Raw genomic sequence first — 8,344 nt, 5'->3', positions numbered from 1 at the left:
CCGAACTGCTATGAGGAGTGGCTCTGTATGCTCCTGTGAGAAGATGCAATTGCTCATTAAAATTGGACTGGTTTACTTCAACGAAGCAACGCATCATCTGAAGCAATCTTCTGTTGAACCTTTCGACCATTGGAGGCCATTGGATGATGGATGGTATGGAGTCGTCCGTTCCTTAGCCCATCCGAGTAATTTACCTAACTTTTGCATGAAACCACTCTCAAAATTACTCCCCTGGTCAGTGTGCGCTTCCAGTGGAGTGCCAAAATGTGACCCAAACTCTGATACCACAACTTCGACAACAGATTCTGGTGTCTGGTCCGCTTGTTGATGCACCTCCGTCCACTCACTTAACTGATAGATAAGAATAAGAATGTATTTGTTCCCGCGACTGGACTTTGAAAAAGGTCCCAATATATCAAGCCGTATCATATACATTTGAGCACCAGCATGATATATCTGCATACCAGCTCTCGGATGATATGTGCTTTTCTTATAATAAGCATCCCCCGCAGCATGCGATATGAACTTGGATGTCATCCTCCATTCAAACCCAGAAGAAGCTTTAAATCGAGCAAGTGTCCGTTCGATACCAGGATGTCCTGCAAGTACAGAATCATGGCAAAGCTTAAAGTGTACAAGAATGTTGAAAACCGCATCAAAATCGGCCGCTTCAGTACCGAGATACCACCACCCTCCGAAGTGCTCGATTTTTACCTGTATATCGACTGCTAATCAGGGAATCGGCCGCTCACGCTGATTTGAAGAATAACCGGATGTGACGTCACGAGGACAACGGCAGTGAGGTGTTTTGTAGTGGGGTTATAGCAAAAAGGGGGACATATATGTATTCCTGAAATGGGGTTACGAGAATTTTACAAATATATATACAGTATACAGTTATGTTGACGATTTAATTATATATATAATAGGAAATATTACAACTGAAATCAGGCTAAATACATATGTAGATAAGCGGAAACATGTATATGTTATTTATGTTTCTGTTACATTTAACGAGAGATCTAAAAAGAGACGAATTAGAAAAATGATGGTTATATAATTATTCATTTGAATATGTTTCTGTATAAATAAAAATTCTCTCTAGGCCTATGGATTTCTACGGCGGCGTATTAGGGCCACTATATAATTTAATTTATCTTGCACGTACAAGATAGTATCTTCTTGTACGTTCAACTTAGTATCTTGTACGTACAAGTTAGTATCTTGTACGTACAACTTAGTATCTTGTACGTACAAGATAGTATCTTGTACGTACAAGATAGTATCTTGTACGTACAAGTTAGTATCTTGTACGTACAACTTAGTATCTTGTACGTACAAGTTATTATCTTGTACGTACAAGTTAGTATCTTGTAAGTACAACTTAGTATCTTGTACGTACAAGTTACTATCTTGTACGTACAAGTTACTATCTTGTACATACAACTTATAGTAACTTGTACGTACAAGATAGTATCTTGTACGTACAACTTAGTATTTTGTACATATAAGTTGAGTTGAACTGCTGTTCATCACCGCAGAATTGAGTCACCCGCCTGATATTTTATCGTAATTAAAGATAGTCGGTCTATTTTGCATTGCTTCAAGTACAATCACAGGTTTATTAACTTATTTGACAATATTAAAAATATAAATATATATTAATGAGGGCAATATCTTTTTCCCAATCGTAGTTTGAAATTGCCGGATTATGAGTTGAAACTGTATAGTCACTTGCATTATTTTGAAAATGACACTGTATAGTTCCTTTCGAGAAAACTGTATAGTCGCTTGTTTTATAGATAAGATACATTTAGTGATAAAATGGATATGATACATCTCCGATGAATGATAAGTTTTATCTATTAAAAAGAGTAGCAAACAAATTCGTAATTTTCTTCAGTAATAAAAGTTAAATACTTCACACTTGTGCCATTATTGGAAAAGTTTGAGCATTTATTTTACTTCAGAATAGTAGTATTGAAAATAATTAACTGCCTCCGAAAACAATCTTAGGCATTATGCCCTAATTTGAACGATTTACTGATTGCACAGACAACAAAAGCAAAACAAATTATTTCATATATGTTTTTGTGTTTATTAGACATATATACACACATCAATTATTGTCAAAATGATGATCATAGTTAATACTCTGTTACAAACGTTTACATACAGTATATATGTTCGGAAACTTATCACAGCATTACAACTCCACAACATGTCGCAAGGTATTCTTTTTTCCCTTTGGCTTAAACAAAGGGTACGTAATATACGTATAGCTTCATGCGATACCATGTATCTTAGTATCTTGTACGTACAAGTTATTATCTTGTACGTACAAGTTAGTATCTTGTACGTACAAGATAGTATCTTGTACGTACAAGTTACTATCTTGTACGTACAAGTTACTATCTTGTACGTACAACTTATAGTATATTGTATGTACAAGATAGTATCTTGTACGTACAACTTAATATTGTGTACATACAAGTTGAGTTGAACTGCTGTTCATCACCGCTGAATTGAGTCACCCGCCTGATATTTTTCGTTATTAAAGATAGTCGGTCTACTTTGCATTGCTTCAAGTACGATCACAGGTTTATCAACTTATTTGACAATATTAAATATATAAATATATATTAATGAGGACAATATCTTTTTCCCAATCGTAGTTTGAAATTGCCGGATTATGAGTTGAAACTGTATAGTCACTTGCATTATTTTGAAACTGACACTGTATAGTTCCTTTCGAGAAAACTGTATAGTCGCTTGTGTTATAGATAAGATACATTTAGTGATGAAATGGATATGATACATCTCCGATGAATGATAAGTTTTATCTATTAAAAAGAGGAGCAAACATATTCGTAATTTTCTTCGGTAATAAAAGTGAAATACTTTACACTGGTGCCATTATTGGAAAAGTTTGAGCATTTATTTTACTTTAGAATAGTAGTATTGAAAATAATTAACTGCCTCCGAAAACAATCTTAGGCATTATGCCCTAATTCGAATGATTTACTGATTGCACAGACAACAAAAGCAAAACAAATTATTTCATATATGTTTTTGTGTTTATTAGACATATATACACACATCAATTATTGTCAAAATGATGATCATAGTTAATACTCTGTTATAAACATTTACATATATATGTTCGGAAACTTATCACAGCATTACAACTCCACAACATGTCGCAAGGTATTCTTTTTTCCCTTTGGCTTAAACAAAGGGTACGTAATATACGTATAGCTTCATGCGATACCATGGTGACAGTAAACCAGCCACAGCCTTTAATACCGAGAGTTTCAACATTATATTATCTTGTACGTACAAGATAGTAATTTGTACGTACAAGATTGTTATCTTGTACGTACAAGATACTAAGTTGTACGTACAAGATACTATCTTGTACGTACAAGATACTAAGTTGTACGTACAAGATACTAAGTTGTACGTACAAGATACTATCTTGTACGTACAAGATACTAAGTTGTACGTACAAGATACTATCTTGTACGTACAAGATACTAACTTGTACGTACAAGATACTATCTTGTACGTACAAGATACTAAGTTGTACGTACAAGATACTAAGTTGTACGTACAAGATACTATCTTGTACGTACAAGATACTAACTTGTACGTACAAGATACTAACTTGTACGTACAAGATAAATAAAATTTTGTAGTGGCCCTAATATATTATCCAATTCAATGAATCAAAATTCACTTGTGCTTTCATATACAAGTATCATTACATATGTAAAATAGCGGTTGGGATATTCACGATTATACTGATAAGAATGATTGTATATGTATTCTGCATATTATCAATAATTGAACATGTATAATAAGGCGAAGAAAATGGCTCATTTTTCTAAATTAATGCATGTTTACAAATTTAAACTTAGTATATATACATGCAGATTTCTTTAATAATGGAAAAAGTAAAAATCAGTTAATTGTTGATTTCCATAACATATATTTCTTTTATGAACACAATTTAACACAACCGGTAGTACTATTTAAGGACATGTGTGTTAAGCATTCTGACTCATCAAAAATATAATTACATATGTTCACCACAAAAAGTTACCGACATTACAAAACAAATTCTTGGTGTTTTTTATTTTTTGTATTTTACACAAAGGAATAAGAGCTACTGATAAAAAATCCTCACATAAGCATTGACTGTGTAGTGAAATGCTTACAGGAAGCCAAGTTGCGGACTATAATTATTTCCCATTTTTTGCGTTAATAGTAATTGTACAGTGACTTTAGCAGATATGTTTACAACTTTCATCTCTACATAAAACATGAAAACAAACACTATTTTGCAGTGCCAAAGCATCTGCTGTTATAGTAATGTTTATAGTGCATCAAACATTTTAATCTGGATTTGATTGGTTTTCACACTTAATTTATCACCTAATGGCTTTCTATATATTACTCAATTTAATAACGAACAAATAGCTATAGTTTGTCAAAATTGTCGTGGCACATATAACGTTAGATATATTTTATATACCATGGTGATCTGGTTGCAGTACAAATCATAGACAAGAATAGGCCTGCAACAAAAGTTGCACATTTCAATCATAATCACCTATATCAATGTCTTTCAATTTTGCATCATCAGAAAAATCTTCTGACTCTACCTCATCTACTGAACTGTCGGGAAGTAATGAACCATCTCCACAAGTACAGGTAGTCTGGCATATGTCACAATAAGTACAGTTCCCGATGCTAGATTTCAGTTTCTCAAGTTCATCTTCCTTTAGAAATGACATTTCATTTTTTCTGGTACAACTTTCTAACATCTTGATAACATTGGCGAAGATGATGGGAATTGTGCACGAGTAAGGTCACAGCCTTTTCGCCGTCCCTTCCCGCTCGTCCAATTTCTTGCACTACATCAAACATTGATGCATTGACATATTGGGCCTGTGACATGCTGGAATGAAGTACCAAGTGTGTTCAAATAAATGACCTTGACATTCATTTAAGGTCAAATAGGCTAAAAATCTTTAAAAGACTTCTTATGGATAACTAAGAGGCCTAAACCCCAGATATTGGGCCTGTGACATGAAAGGCCTACCAAGTTTGTTCAAATGAATGACCTTGATCTTCATTCAAGGCCACAGGGATCAAATAGTCTAAAATCTTTAAACGACTTCTTGTAAGTTACTAAGATGAATAGAGATTGGATATTGGACTTGTAGCATGATCAAAGAACCTTCAATCATTGTCTAATTCATCAGATATATCAGAACTGAGCTTCTTCTATTAAAAGAGTTCTTTTTATTGTCTTTATTGTTTGCCACTACCATATACGTTGAGGTGTGGTATTGTGCCAATAGTCAGATGACCGTTAAAGCCAATGGGCCTCTTAGGTTTATTATTCTTCTGCAAAGAAAGTTGTATATAAATGTTAAGAGCTAGGTATGCCCATGAAAGTATCCCCATATTGAAGGGCATGAGTTGGAGCATAGGTTTACGGCGCGCAACATTTTTTTTTACTAAAAATCAGTATTTTTCGTATTTTTTTCGTGTCGTAAACCTGTGGTTGAAGTTAGGATAGCAGAATTTTTATGTTGGTCGAAAATCCAATAGCCGCTTATGTAAGAAAGCATGAAACTTTGTATATGACCTCTTTAGGACATAAGGTTTCAGGGAAAAAATGGACCCCAAAAAATCACGGCCCCTGGCGGCCGCCATATTGGTTTTCAAAACGGCCGCCAAAAGCCACCTTCTGCGACCCATATATTAATTTCTACACCAGCTAGACCCAAACTTTAAACGTGTACACCCATATTATTGATGCTTAGGAACATTCTGGTAGCGTTAAATTTCATGGAGACTGACCGCAATTTTGAATTTCAAGATGGCCGCCAACTTTGCGAACTATATATATATATATATATATATATATATATATATATATATATATATATATATATATATATATATAATACACCTAATTGACTAAGCTTACTTTAAGCAAATAAACACTTGCAAATAAAGTGAGAATATCCTTACTTTTATAGTGTTTGATACATAAATATTTTGATAATTATTCTAATTTCAAAATGACCGCCATTTTGAAATCCAACATTGCCGTACAAAGTTGTTTCTCTATTCATGTGTAAAAATCAGTGTTAAGACTCTTAAACATCTACCCCCATATTATTGATACTTATTATTAGCATTACTTACGATCATTCTGGTAGTGTTAAACTTCATGTAAAAAGACGCCATTTTGTATTCTAAGATGACCGCCAATTTACTACATTTATCTGTATCTGTATATAATGATAATATAACAATTTTCTTAGCTGACTTTAAGTAAATAAAAAAACTTGCAAAGACAGTGAGTATTTATATTTTGTAGCGTTTGATACAAAATAATTCGATTCTTATTTGAATTTCAAAATTACCTCTAATCTGAAATTCAAGATGTCCGGCAGTATTAAATTAAAGGTACATATATTAACCAAACTGGCTGATAATTTCGGAAACATTACGTAAAAAGTTGATATTAACTTCTACAAATATTAGACATACCATTATTTTCTGAACTAATCAGAAAAGATAAATTAAATGCAAACGTTAATTTCCATAAAGCGGGTTGCTTTTGATCCCCGACGCCGTTGTTGTTAAAAACTTAAACTTGAATCAAGGCTGAACAAAAACTCTGCATTCCCTACACCATGTAGACCATTTCAAGTTTGGGAAATGGATTTCTATGGGCCACTTTCCATTACGCCATCAGGGAAGTCTTATATATTCACTGCTGTGGATTTGTTTTCCAAACTTTTATTTGCGGTACCTATTGCTTCCTCGGATGCTTTGACAGTTGGTACTGCCATAGTTCAACTTGTATGTACCTTTGGAGTGCGTAACACCTTAATATCTGACAGAGGAACGGAATTCATCTCAAAGGCTACAACAGAAACTTGTCGCTTACTAAGAATACAACAAAACTTTACTCCGAGCTATGTTCACCATTGTCTTGGTGCATGCGAGAGGACACAATCTGTGCTTGCTACAAACTCACTCCCTATATGAACAGTACTAGAGATAACTGGAAGGAGCTACTACCTGCCATTGTATTCGCGATGAATAATGGAGCCAATTCTACGTCGGGATACTCACCTTATGAGATTGTATTTGGACACCGTCCACAATTTCCTCTATGCTCAGTGGACCAGGATCTAGAGAATGGATCACCGGACATTGATACCTACCTTTCCTCTATGAAACAGAAAATCAACATGATTCGAGAACAGGTACTGACCAATATACATCAATCTCAAACGGTTATGGCGGATAAAGCTAATGCGAAAGCTAAGCCACTTGTGTTGGAGAAAGGTGAGTATGTATTTCTCTAAAAGGAACCTACAGGGAAAGGCCAAAAGCTTCAAAGCATTTACAGAGGGTTTATATTGTCAAGGATATAGTATCTCCTCATTTAGTTACACTGGAAGATCCAGAGACAGCTAAACTTTTACCACGTCCAATTCATCTTGATAGACTTAAACGTGCCTTTGTTCGAGCTCCAACTCCGACTAACTATTTTAATGTTACATCAACAGTTAAGGTGGAATCAGCGTCTCAAACTGATCCGATTACTGTGTTATTAGATAGTGAGGATAGAGTTGTTCCTGGAAATGACACCAACATTCATTCTGATACTGCAGTTCATAGCAGTCACAGTGGTGCTTTAAGTACAATACAACCTTCAGTTCCTACTCCGGGACGACCTAGAAGGAATGTTGGGAAGCCCTTACGATACTGTAGTTTTCAGAGTAGTAGTTCTGAATCCTCTGATACTCATGATAAATATTATAAAATAAAGAGGATTTTAGCTCAGAGGAAATCCAAAACAGGACAGGAATATTTGATTCATTAGGTTGGTGAGCCATCTCAAAATGCACAATGGATCCCTTATGATTCTCGTAATGTTACAGCTAAGAAGACTGTCTTAGCAAAACCACCACCATTTGTGTAGAGATAAAGATTTCTTTTTCTTGCTTTAAAAAGAATGAACAGTTGTATTCAGTATGTGAATTCCGTACTAATTAGTTTATCATTTATTGATTGAATATATTGTTGATTGATTTTTTAAAATAGGATCACAACTTAAGGTAAAGATCACATGATATTTTTTTCTGAACTTTATTCTTTTGCTTTTCATAAAGCATTTTGCTAGCATATTTTGTGTTCTTATTGTAGAAAGAATCTGATTTTTCTTCTAATGATATTTGGTTCTTATTTGTAATGCTACAACTTGTATTAAATGTATAGAAATTGTTTGAATTGTGTGTATTCTGAA

The sequence above is a fragment of the Argopecten irradians genome, chromosome 10 (assembly GCF_041381155.1).
Source record: "Argopecten irradians isolate NY chromosome 10, Ai_NY, whole genome shotgun sequence".
Lineage (NCBI taxonomy): Eukaryota > Metazoa > Mollusca > Bivalvia > Pectinida > Pectinidae > Argopecten > Argopecten irradians.
The sequence above is the reverse complement of the archived record's forward strand: the minus strand, read 5'-3'. Positions refer to the sequence as shown.